At 34.6% G+C, this 14,277-nt stretch overlaps 1 long non-coding RNA gene across 1 annotated transcript; it reads left to right on the top strand.

Moving 5' to 3' along the window:
- Positions 1–4,233: 4,233 nt before the first annotated feature.
- LOC136227341 (uncharacterized) lies at positions 4,234–7,138 on the top strand. The gene is made up of 3 exons (XR_010688016.1): positions 4,234–4,550; positions 4,661–4,683; positions 5,740–7,138. It is a non-coding gene; the product is annotated as an uncharacterized lncRNA (long non-coding RNA).
- Positions 7,139–14,277: the final 7,139 nt, after the last annotated feature.

The following is a 14,277-nucleotide window of genomic DNA, read 5'->3' as shown; positions in this document are numbered from 1 at the left end:
TCCCGTGTTCTTTCATTAGAATTCCGATTATCATGGCTCCACATTACAGGGATAATGCGAAAATTACACGGATCACCGAACTCTACACAGAAATTAATAGGTGTACTGATTATATGGTGCTTGAATATGTGTTAGAAGACTCTCTCTTTTCAATCCAATTACCCAAAACTACGGATATGTCATCCGAATCAGACGTTAGGGTTTATATATACTCAAATGATACGAGAGGGGCTATGTTTTATGCACAAGAAAAAGGTTGTCCATTGCGACCTTAAGCTCGAAAACATTCTAGTTTTCCATGGATAAACGGAAAAAATTGGAAATAGCTGATTTTGGGCTAACGGTGGATATAGGAGAAAAGTAGTGTAGAGACGGAAATAGTGAGATTCAGATGGACAAATTATTATTATATGTCGCGGAGGGTGTTTGAGTAGCGAGTAATAGGAACAATATTGGATATACGGGTTAATCAATATTACTGACCTGGGATTAAATGAGTTAATCTTAGTTCAATCCAAAAACTTTCATGGTATAATCGTGTTAACTTAATCAGGTTAGTGTCGATTTCGTATCGTATTTTCGGATCATATGTAATACGTGCTATAATGGTGATTTTTAAAAGTATAGGAGGATATGATAATATTTATAATATCTTATATCGGGTTAATATTAACCATAGAAAAATTCGCTAATATCATGTTCGCTTGTGTAATGTGTTACAAGTTACCGGTAACATTGATATGCTTTGGGGTATTTTTTGGCAATCACTCTTACAGGGATTCTATATAAAGCAATCCTCTTCATAAGTAGATGCTACATGAATCAATCGATTGGTTGATCCTATGACACGAAACCGCCTTGGTATTTCGTCGGGAAAGTTGATTTGGTGCTATTCGCAAGTATCGACATTCGAGGACTAAAAGAAAATAGATCTTCCCGAATGACTTACAAAGAAAAAAAAGATCTTTAGATGGAAATGATGATTGTTTAAAATGACGTTTGGCGAATTCAATATCTTTGGAGATCAAAGGGTACCGTTTTTGGAAGAGATTTTGAATGCGAGTAGTAATTTAATCGATAATTTTAAAAGTATATCCTCTATCACTTTTTCGGAAAGAGCCGCCATTATTATGTTGCTGTTTCTTAAGCTTCTTTAGCATAAAAGCTTTAGGCTTTTTTCTATTTACCGAAAATCACTACTACGATGGTGTTTGGCATGACAATAATTTTCTGTAAAATGAAAATAAAAATGCGTTTGTTTAAATAAATCTAGTCACGTACTAAGAATCACGTTACCTAATATGTGGAAATCACTCATTCCCCTCTATCCCAATGAATCAAATTTGATTCCATCATCTTTCGTTGCATTTTCTCACTCCCACGTTTGAAAAAAAAAAAAAAATTATATTTTATATATATATATATTAATATATTTTATTTATAGAAACTACTTATAAAACAGTTTTGACAGAATTCTGGAGGGAGTTCTTTGCTGTCCCGGAAGACAATTGGTTTGAAACGTGCTTCATGAAACGGAACCGGGCATTCGGCATTGAGAATTGACGGGTTCTTTTCTTAACTACGGCCTATGTGCTATGGGGCTGTCGTAATAAGCAGCTATTCGAACCTAACTTCACGCCCGTGCTTCCAAAGGCAGTGGCGGATCCAGGAATAACTTCATATGAGTTTGGTGTGGTTTGAACCCATGACCTCTCACCTTAAAACAAAGCTCTTAACCAACTCATCTACTTTAAACTTTTGAGATAATACTACATAGGTTAAATATATACTAATATTTGGGGTGGCTACACGGGACAAAAATAACGACACTCAAGGGCGGAGCCGATGGCCGTGGGGGCTTCGGCCCCCATGGGCTTTGGGCTGGATCCGCCCCTGAAGGTGAACTGATCAGACACCGGCTTCGGGAGAATCTGGTCTACTGGGGAGAAATCGCCCTTGAAGTCAGCCGGTCGCATAAAGTGGAGCAGTGGCTAAAGTGGGAGAAACCGGATGCTGGCTGGTCCAAACTGAATATGGACGGATCCTGTCGAGCGGAGACGGGGGGATATTGCCGCGGGGAACCTGATCCATGACAGTAATAGGATTTGGGTTAATGGCTTCGTGCACCACATTGGTCGGGGCAACTCCTTTGAAGCAGAGCTGTGGGGAATTAATTCCGGATTGTCGTTAGCCCTGGCAAAGCAGATAACGAGGATCATTGTGGAGTCCGATTGTCAGGAAGTGATCAGCTTCATCCGGCAGGCCTGCCCCCTTCACCACCCCTCCCGTTGTCTCATCCGCAACATACAGACCAAGTTGGAGCTCTTCCAGGAGACCGAAGTAGTGCATGTGTTTAGGGAGAAGAATCGGTGCGCGGATGCCTTCGCCTCACTGGCCTTCAGCTTCCCCAACGGCCTCACTTTCCTCAACGAGGCTCTTACTGGTATCAAAGACATCCGCCTGGATGATTACTCGGGGAACATGCTTCCCTCGGCTGATTGCTACTTAGTGTAGCATTTGTCCTTTGTTTTTATTTGCTTTCGTTCTAACAAAAAAAAACAGTTTTGATAGAAATTATATTATTAACCAAACTAACTTTAAAGGAAATCTAATTCCGATCGAGATTAAACCAAACTAAATAAATAAATACTAATTTTGATGTGATTGAATCCTGAAAGTTCATTTGGAGACCTGTAATTAGAAAAAAAAAACAGGGTCAAGGGACGTTTCCGACTTACCCACTCCGGTGCCTAAATCAATTTTAGATAGGACTCGGGATGAACACAACAATAAATTAAAGTTGTAATATAAGCTTAATGAGAATGAATAAATAAAGTAGTGTATTTTGAACTGATTTTACTCTATTTATACTTCGATCAACTTTTAGAAAACGGTTAAGAGTTGAGAAGTGGTATGTGATATGTGCCACAAATATGTCTGAGATAAATTTGTTGAGTTCATTCAAATATGTAAGTAAAAATTAATTACAAAATTTTAATAGTTAAAACATCAAACTTTATTAAACTTATGCAATGAAATTTAAGAAATTTCATTAATACTTTTTCTTGATATTCTTTTTATTACTATTCTTGACTTAAGTTTCATGATGTTGGTGAACAAATTTTTTTTTATCAATTTTTTTAATTTAACTTTTATTTTGATTTATGAAACTTTCAATGGTTCCAAAGACCTGTCCATGGGCTTAGGTATCCGTTTGGTCCACTCAAGCCTGTGTCTCTGGACCGAGCTTGAACAAAAAAATTGATCATAGGTCTAGTCCGGCTCAGATTTGCTAAAACCCGCTTATTTTTTAACGGATTTGAGATTGATAAAAATAGCATGGACCGGTCCAGTCCGGCCTAACCCGTCAATTAATATTAATTATTAATTTATATATTTATAAAATATTTAATTTTAAATATAAATTTTATTTTTTATAATTAAAAATTATGTATATATTTTTAGATGGGTTTATATGGATTGGACTTGATATTTGATTTTAAGCCTGAACCCAGTTCGGTCCGAACCCGTCTAAATTAATAGCGGCCGAGCGAGGTTTATACTTAACATTTTTACATAAAAGACCGGTAGGCCAGACCCGAACTAGGTCCAACCCGACCCATGTACATGTCTTCAAATTTTTGTTTTTTTTAATCCTTAAAGTATTTTTTAATAATAGTTTAATGGCTTAACTTACTATCTGACCCACGATCTATTTAAAATTTTATTATTTGATCTCTGAGCTATTATTTGATTAATTTGGCCCCTAAATAGATGAAATTCATCCAATTTGAATATAAGCTTAACAAAATTGATATCCTAATGACACATAACGATATCAAATTGATATCCTAATGACACATAACGATAATTCGATACTTAGATTTAGATTTGATAAATTTTACTTTGAAAATTTGTGTTTTTTTAAATCTAATTAATTATTTTCTAAGAAAATTTATATGACAAATAAATTTTAAGACGTGTAATGTGTCAAAATATAATCATATATCAGAGAATATCGGTTTTATCAAATTTCCATCCAAATTGGATGAAATTTCATCAAATTGAGATAATTCATTGTCTAAATGTAATGTAATAGTAGATTAGGACAAAATTACAAAAGTTTAAATAGATTAAGGGCTAAATAACAATTAAATCCTAGGTTAATAAAAAACACACACGTCATTTTCAATAAGTGATACAGTATAAGTACTAGAGGCTAGGGCAGAGAATGATGAGATGTGACACAGTTTAAGAACGCCGCCGTAAGCATAGGGTTTGCATCGAAACTGCAGTTAGAGGTTTTGAGGGGTGGGTCTTCTCCGCCGTGCGATAACCCACCCCTTCTCGCCTGAGAACATCGGTAAAGACAAAGAGATTTCAAGGATCTGAGATATCTCCTCTGAATCTGAGATATCAAGAATGGATCCACGGGGTGCGATTAGGGTTACATACGTTTTGATTCGTAAATCAGCATCTCCGTCAACACTGATAGTCATGAACCTATACAAACTTTTCTTCAACGTTAATAACCTCTGATCTTAGCAGAGGTGAGTGGCAATTGCAAGTTGTCTCTGAGTTTTGTTTCCATTTAATATTTGTTTGATTCTTTGAATAATAACATATGGAGTTTGATTCTGTGATGTTTTTGTTTTTGCAGGAAACGGCAGCAGCTACTTCTGGGTAAGTCTTTGTACTTTTGATTTCTTGGATTATGTTTTAATCAGAATTTTGAGGATCTAAATTACTATTTGATTGTCTGCCTGTTTTCCTTTCATTGACAAAATTTTAAGTTTGCCCTGCCATTTATAGGACGATTAGCTTCACGACAGCTTGTATGATTTTTAATATCTTAAGCACTGAGTTCCATTTTTTTTAAAGCCCGTTTTTCTTCTATGTTTTTGTGAACTTGTGTGATTCTGTGAATTTATAGATGAGCATTTGTGAATTAGAGGATTATATATGTGCTCATGTTCATCTGTCTGCTCCATTGATTCATGTGAATGCTTCTGTTTTTGTTTTGAACAAACTCAGGGAAATATGGCCCCTGTTATATATTAATAGCTGTGTGCAATCTTTATGTTCATCTATGTCTGCCACTTAATTCTTATTGAAAATCAATTTTAGTTGGTATAAATGTAGGACTAGCTGTAGCTGTTCGAAATTAAAGCAACCTATGTTAATAAATGGTTTTGAAAATAATTGATATGCTTCTTTTGTTCATTATTTTCATTAGTTTATGAATGAGAATTTTAATTATACAGGTGCTCGTTGTTAGCACTTTCAAATGCCTCTGCACTTGTATTTCGCTAATAACAAATACTTTATCCTCATGTGAAGGAAAGGAAATAAAATCATGAGCCACTTGAATTTTTCGATTTTTATATGCTAAGCTTTAATCTTTTGATATGATGTATATTGAGTTCTCAATTAATTTAATAGCATACATAAAATTTCTAATTAATTAATCACATACAATAAATCTCTGATTAATAGGAGAAATATCAAACTCAGGTGCCTGACTTATTTTGTGGGATGTTAATTATCTGGGTGCCTGGATCAGGCTCAACAATAAAAAATGATTTGGTTTGAGACTTTTTTCGTTCTAGCATATGCTATGCATCATCGTTTGGCATGCATTAGATCTTATTGAATAAACTAGCAGCGGTAAAAAATGCAGCATATTGCACTTCTTTTCTCGGTAGAGCCATGAAGTATGATTGTTTCGTATATTTACAGGTGCTCATTGTTAGAACTTTCAAATGCTTGTGCTCAAAATTGTTCTGAAGTTGCTCGTCTTTCAACTCCTTTGAGGAGCTTCTGGTTAGAGCAAGAGCTTGATTCTCTCTGGGTTGGTGTTCGAAAATTTGGGCAGGGCAATTGGGAAAAAATATTGAAAGACTCGTCTTTGTGTTTCTCGGAGCTTAAAACGGCAGAAGATTTGGCACAAAAGTGGAAGAAGGAGAGACTCAAATCGTTAGCTCAGCAGCAACATCATATAACTTTGTTTCTACTGAACTGAGGTTAAACTCTATGCCTTCTTCTCAGGATCAGCAGCCAGCAACCCAGCACCTTCTTCTCGGTGGGCAGATCGACATTCGGAAGCTGAATTGAAAATGTGTCTGCATGGTACTGCTGCCTTTGATGAGTTGTTAAGGCTTTTGCGAATGAACGAACCTGGTGGAAGACTTATTATTCATTGTGATAGCTACGAAAAAATATTCCCTAGGCCAAATCATTTGAAAACGTCAAATGCACGCAAGGAACTGCTGCCTTTGATGAGTTGTTAAGGCTTTGCGAATGAACGAACCTGATGGAAGACTTGTTATTCGTTGTGATGGCTACGAAAAAATATTCCCTAGGCCAAATCATCTCAAAACATCAAATGCACATACAGAATCATGGACGGGTTCAAGAACTGTGCCAATAAATGCAATGAACTTTGTTGAAGTTGAAGTGTTCTTAAATTCGGTATGTGAAGCTCTGATTTTCATTACATTATATATGCAAGGACTGAATTAAAAAAATTCTTTTCATTACCCAGAGTAAATGGTTGGATATTTATCCAACAATTCTCACCAAAGCATGCATAATTCAAGTACTTGAAACTGTGAAATTGGGAAACCGAAATAGAGTTTGCATCCAGTATCTCAATTGAATGCAATAAAGTCTAGTCGTTTCAACTAAAATTACATTGTATATGCTAAGACTGAATATGCATTGACAAATTCTAATAGTTGAAATGCTCAATTGACATACTAGCTGCAAGGTTCTATTTTGGTTTCCTAATGTTCCAGTTTCAAGTACTTGAATTATGCATGCTTTGGTAACAATTGTTGGAAAAATATCAATCCATTTACGCTGCATAATCGAAAGAAATTTTTCAATTCATTCCTTACATATATAATGTAATGAAAACACAATATACCTTTGGAAAGTTCTCGTAGATGCGTTCACGTATTTTAAGTTATTCTAATTGTCATTTATCCGTTGTATATTTAAGTCTCAATGTAGACAAATAGTACTACAAAAGTGTTATATTACATATGTTTTCTTCACTTTATGTATATTTAAGTCTCAATGTAGACAAAATTAGTACTACAAAAGTGTTATATTACATCTTTATTCTTTCTAACAATTTGATCTTCACTTTGTGTATTTATTTATGTTTCATCTAGTAAAAGTCAATACTCATTTTATGTCTGATTAGGGGAAATAGGAAAGTATATTATAGGTAGAAATGACTTAATGCTTAATAATAAAATGGGTTAAGGTGTAAAAATATCTCTAATATTTTGGGTTAGGAGGAATTTTATACTCCTAATGTTGATAAATTGGGTCAATTTGAAAAATAATTTATCAAACTGTTTTTTGGGTCATGAATCTTGTCATCTACATTTCACACGTGTATCATTTTATCAGTAACAAATTATACACATACGTTGGGATGTGAAATAAAATAAATAAAAATTATACTATCTTTTTATACGAATTAGATAAAAAAATTAAAAAATTTACCGAATTTATAAATATTAATCTCCAATTCTATTATAAAAAACATGAACCCTTTTCTTTAGAATGAATTGGTGCAGAATAAAAAATAAAAATAAATGTGTTCTATAATTGTGTTCGAAATTGATTTAATGTAACAACGCCAGGGGTAAAATTGTACCATTTTAGATGTTAAGAGTAAAATTGCACTATTTTAGACGTTAAGGGTAAAATTGTTTATTCACACTAATAAAATAGAAGATGAACTTTTTCGAGTCTAATTTTGTAAAAACAATTTATGTACATGATACATCATATTTATTGTCACGAAAACAGAAACAGGAATGGAAACACAAACGAAAATAGAAACAAGAATCGAAACGATTTAGTATCATTATCTTAAGTTATTCCAGTTTTTTTAAAACGGTTATCTTTTTAGTTTCGTTTCCTAGCTTTTCTTTTTAAAATAACATTGCAGAAACAAAAGCTTATTAAAGAAGTTATAGGTCGTTTGTTAAAAGAGATAAGTTCAAACCTATCAAGGCTCGTTATGTTTCTTGCAACATAGGTTGTGAATATAAAGAGTAAAAATAACTCCATACAATTGCTTAATTTATTTTTTTTATAAGAAAGACGAGAAGGTGAAAATACCGTTTTAAAAATTAATGAATCATTAGGATTTTTAGTACACGTTAGAGGGACTTACCGTTGCAGAAACATAACGATCCTTGATAGTCGAACAATAGCTTTAGCTAGACCTAGCAATTTCGTGTTCCTGTAGTGTCATTTTCAGGTTCGTATTAAAAAGAGTAAATTCAAACCCAACCAAAAAACTTTTGTGTCACAATCATGTTAACATGTTCGGGTTAGTATCGATTTCGTATCGCCTTTTCGGGTTACGTGTAATTTTTATTATGCATATATATTAATATTAAATTTTAAAAATATAAGAAATATGGTACTATTTTTAAATACTTTATGTCATTTTTAGATTAGTATTTTAACTCTAACTATCGAAAAGTCTGTTAATGTCATATAATATGTTTATAACAATTTAGGAGGTTCGAATCATATTTGCAAGTAATAATTATAATTTTATTATCTTTATTAATAAAGTGACATATAAAAATATGAGAGAATATAATTATAATTATAAACATTCGTGTCATTTCGTGTTGTTTTTGGATTAGCATATCAACTCTACCTTAAATCTAAAAATTTGCGTGTCAATTTCATGTCAATTCAAAAATGACACATTACCTATTAAACTAAACTTAAACACTAAAATTAAGTGTCGGTTTTGTGTCGTGTAATCGGATCATGTGTACTTTTATCACATTTAACTTTAGCCAATTGTCGAACATTGTTTCTTCCGAGACCTCTAAGTTAAAAAGGTCTTCCTTTACTAAATCAAAAGCAACTATTTTCGAAGAGTTACACTAGTGGGTAGCTCCATTGAAAAAGGTAGGTAGCTAACATTGGGTAGAACCGGATAAAAAAAACTTGTGTTCGAGTATCCTCTATGAATTCTCGGATTAAACCTTTATTTGGGGTAATTTTTATAAAAAATTACTATATTGTATCTGGTTAGAAAATATTTCCTTTCAAGGGACTGTTTTCTAACTAGAGTTAAAAACCGTATTTTTTTTTTGAATTTTTCTTACTCATTACGGCGCTAATGGCGCCGTAATGAGCTAGTGGACACGAATCAAAAGGATTCATGTCCACTAGTGGGGAAGTGGCTGCCCCCAGTAAATATAAAAAAAATATTAATTATTATTTTATAAAAATTAAAATAAAATTTATAAAATAAATTAATTTATTATTTTATAAAAATAAAATTATATATACAATGATGTTATTGAATTTTTGTTTTATAGGATTAAATTTGTACAATTTCATATGTTGGGACTAAATCTGTACTTCATTTGAAACGTGACGATTAAATATTTAGTGCAAAAATAAAAATATATTAATGCATAGACAGTTTAAAAAAATTGTGATTAATTTATATGTAGTAGGTTTAGTTTTTCTGAAACTATCTAAAATACTTTACTGTGTTATTAATATAATTACAGAAAAATATACGAAATTGATTCAATTTATCGACAAATTGGTTTAGAAGGTCTGGCGTGGCTAAATAACAGTCAAACAAATCTTTTCAAATTTAGCCCTTCAGACCTTTCAAACCAGTTTGTTGATAAATTGAAGCAGTTTTACACATTTTTTTTTATAACTATATTAATAATACAATAAAATATTTTAGACAGTTTCAAAAAACCTGTTACATATAAATTAATCACAATTTTTTTTGAAATTGTCTAAAATATTTTACCGTGTTATTGATATATGTAGCAAAATAATTTATAAAACTGCTTCAATTTATCGACAAACTGGTTTAGAAGGTTCGATATAGCTAAATAACAGTCAAACAAGTTTTTTCAAATTTTCTGTAGCGCGTGGTCAAAATTGATTTTGCTTAAAAACGTTATGGTTAAATTTGCACAATTTCATACGTTAGGACTAAATCTGCACTTCGCTTAAAACGTTAGGGTTAAATTTTGCACAATTTCATACGTTAGAAATACATTAAATATCTAACCTTAACATTTCAAACGAAATGCAAATTTAATACTAATGTATAAAATTGTGCCAATTTAACCTTAAATTTTTTAAATAAAATAAAATTTTAATTTTAATTAAAAAAATTCTATAAAACAAAAACTCAATAATGTAATTTATTTTTATAATATAATAATTTTTTTAAAATTATTAATATAAAACGTTGTTGCCGTGTGACCAGAGGTCACGGGTTCGAGTCTTAGGAGCGGCCTCTTGCCAATTAAATTGGCAAGGGAAGGCTTGCCCCCAATACACCCTTGTGGTGGGACCCCTCCCCGGACCCTCGCTCAGCGGGGACGCGTAATGCGACCGGGCCGCCCTTTTTATTAATATAAAATTTTGGGCAGTGGCTACGAATAGTTGACAGGAATCCCTATGGTGGGATTCCTGCCAACAAATGTCCATTACGGCGCCATTGAATTTTAAAAAAAAAAAATATTTTCAACTTTGGTTGGGAAATAGCCGGATAAATTACATACGTGGTGTACAACCTTTACCCCAAATCACACTTTGGTGTACAACCAATTTTTTGTCACACTAAACCGTACGAACTTCGAGTGACCTCCCACTAAAGTGTACAGCAGGTAATTGTGATCGGTCAACGACGGTCAACCATGCCACATCATCACTATTTGCCTTTTTCAATTAAAAAACGTTTCCTATTACATATGCATTGACCTTTATACCCCTCCTGCTTAGTTTCCCGCAAAACTTACCTTGGGAACCGTTAGCTCTCCCCCCAAAAAACGATCGGTATTCTTCGTCTCTTCTATCTACTCGATCACTTCGTCTCTTTCAGTTCATCTTCTTTCTTTCTTTCTTCGACATTGTTTCTCTGAAAAACCCTAGACGACATTTAGAGACAGTTCTTTTCCTTTCGGTAAAGTTGTTCATCAATTCATCGTCTTTGTATCTTCATCGTCAAGGGGATGTGATACTTCATGCATGTAAGTGAACTCTTCATCGCCGTTTTTATTTTATATTCATCGTCGTCTGCAAGTTCGTTTTCTCTTCGTTTCGTTTGCGCTTTATATTATGTCTCCCGTTTCTTCACTTTATATTCTTTATATACGAACCCACATGTGGTAAATAAGTTGTGTGTTTTTTTGGGGGTTTTGCGATGCGTAGGACAAAGAAGCTGCCTTTTTGGTGGTCCAGCATAAAGAAACTGTGCAATGTCCGAAGTAGACAGACCATGTAAGTATTATATGATATGTTTTTTTTTGTATTTAATATATAAGTCAGAGGGTATAATTTAATATTTGTATCATTTGTAAAGTAATAGGTTTTGTTTGTTTATATGTTTGGTCAATTTAATAATGGGTTTTGCTTGTTTAAAGTGTGTTTGGTGAATTTTTTAATATGTTTGGTTTGTTTAAATGTTTTGTGAATTTATTATGTTTGGTTTGTTTGTTTGGTTTGTTTGTTTGGTGAATGTATTAAATGTATTGCATATAAATAAATGGTTATTTATTCTAATGCAGATCCTGACGATGGATACTTTTGTATCATTCTACATTACAATGGAAAAATGTATAGGAATGGGTATGTTGGCGGTAAAATTTTCATATGGAATGATTGTCACTGGGATACACTCTCTCTGGTGGGAATAGTTGCTAAAGTTGTAAGTTTAGAATGTACTGGCACATTCCAATATTAGTGGAAGCAATTTGATGAGCACATTAGCAATAGTTTGAAACATCTAGGCAATGATGATGATGTGTATGAAATGGCATTGGCTGGGGTTGAATGCGGTGAGATAGATGTATATGTGAAGCCATTGACTGAAGAGGATATTTTTATAGAGAAAGATGAATTCGTGCATAGTGCAGTTGTGATAGAAGAAATTGATGAAGCAACAGACCTCAACTCTCTTGTTGGAACGCATGCTAAAGGTAAGAAGAAAGTGGCAAAGGGGGTTTTATGCCTTGAGTATGGAGAATCTAGTGGTGCGGGTGTTGCTAGTATAGGAGAATCTAATAGGGCAGGGATTGGTAATATGGCAGTGAGTGGAGGTGTGACTGAAGTTGGTGTTGATCACAATGTAGGGGAAAATGACGGTAATGATAATGTTGGGATTGAGACCATGCCAGAATGAGGTTTGATTGAAGTTGGTGTTGATCACAATTTAGGGGATAATGTTGGGTATAGGGGAGGTAGTGAAGCAGAAGATGTTAGTGTACATATGGGAGGAGATGACTGGAATTATGTTGATAATGGTGGGTATATGGGAGGGGCTGAAGATGAAGGTGGGCATGGTGGTGATAGGGAAGAAGCTGAAGTTGGGCATGGTGAGGATTGGGAAGAAGCTGAAGGTGGGCAGTGTGGTGATAGGGAAGAAGCTGGAGATGAACCTGTTGTTGGTAATGCACCAAATACAAATCAAGCAAGCACTTCACAAGCAAACCAACCAGCAGAAGAGCCAGATTTTGTTGATCCAAACTATGTGCTTGAAGACGATGATGCAGACTTGGTGGATGGAGTTGAGAATACTAGGGGTGGTAGACCAAGAACTCGAGCCGAAGTTAGGAGCAGTACTGTTGATCCAACCACAAACTTCGAACTGCAGGACAATTCATCCGAGTATGGAGACTCGGATGCATTGTATTCTGACCGAGACTCTGAAAATGAAGACGTGCGTCCTAGGTATCCTGAATTCAATGCAGACCGGGATATGGCAGATCCAACTTTTCAGATTGGGATGCTTTTTAACAATGGAGACGAGTTCAAGGAAGCCTGTAGGCAGCATGGCATCAAGCACAGGTTTCAACCATGGTTTCCCCTAAATACCCCCATCAAGATTGAAGCTGTGTGTAAATCAATGGTGGGTGGGAAAGAAAAGTGCCCATGGAGAGCATATGCTTCTAGGGTTGACAGGAGAGATGCAACAAACAAGACAATGCAATTAAAGAGTGGGTTCTTCAAGCATCAATGCAACAAAGTGCATAAAAATTTTCACATGACCTATAAATGGATAGGGAAGAAATATTTAGAGAGTTTCAGAAGTGATGTTGATTGGAAAGTTGATGCTATGATTGATGATATATCAAGGGTGATGTCTCTAACAGTTGGAAGGATGACATCATATAGAGCTAAGTGCTATGCTTTGAAGATTATACATGGTGATGAAAGGAGCCAGTATGACAATATTTACAGGTATGGATCACTCTGTATTGTATTATTTAGACCACATTATAACATGTTTTGATCATTACATGTTGTAACTTGTATTGTTTTCTAATAACAGATATAGAGCAGAGATTCTCAGATCAAACCCGGGCAACACAGTGACAGGGAGATGGAAGGATGGGAAGTTTGTGGGGATGTATGTTTGTTTAAATGCTCTCAAGTCAGCATTCAATGCAGGATGCAGAAAACTCATTTCACTGGATGGCTACTGGTTGAAGGGGCTATATGGAGGACAACTGCTATCTGCTGTTGGCATTGATCCAAATGATTGCATATTCCTTGTAGCATATGCAATGGTTGAGAATGAAAGTAGAGTGGAATTGGTTCTTGGAACTGCTAGCAGCAGATTTGGGAATTAACAACAGCAGTCAGTGGACATTCATGTCCGACAGACAAAAGGTAATCAACATACCTCTATATGCTGTGAAGCTTGCGATGAATACCATATTTAACATGTCTGCTACTTTGCCAGGGACTGATTGGGGCAGTTGAGATGCTATTCCCAGACGCAGAACATAGGCTGTGTGTACGTCATATGTACACCAATTTCAGGACCAAAATCAAGGGGAAAGAGCTAAAGGATTTGTTGTGGCATGCTGCAAGGGCACCATACTTAGCCAAACACGTTGAATGGCTGAATAAGATAGAACAAATCTCACCTGATGCAAGGGAATGGTTAAGACAGAGGCCAAATGAACATTGGTCTAGGGCTTGCTTCACATCTAGGTATTACCTTTGGCTGATGTTAGTTAACAATTATGGAGCTAAGTGCATGTTTTTAAATGAATAACTGTACAATGACAGGGCTCAATGTGATATGCTCTTGAACAACCTATGTGAATGCTTCAACAAATACATTCTTTACACAAGAGATAAGGGTATTATTACCATGTTTGAGATGATTAAGGTCAAGCTTATGAAACGAATCAAGACCAAAGTTGATTTGGGGAGGAAGAGCAACAGGAGGTTTTGTGC

This window comes from Euphorbia lathyris, chromosome 4 (genome assembly GCF_963576675.1).
Source record: "Euphorbia lathyris chromosome 4, ddEupLath1.1, whole genome shotgun sequence".
Classification (NCBI taxonomy): domain Eukaryota; kingdom Viridiplantae; phylum Streptophyta; class Magnoliopsida; order Malpighiales; family Euphorbiaceae; genus Euphorbia; species Euphorbia lathyris.
This window is presented reverse-complemented; position numbering and strand designations above follow the sequence as displayed.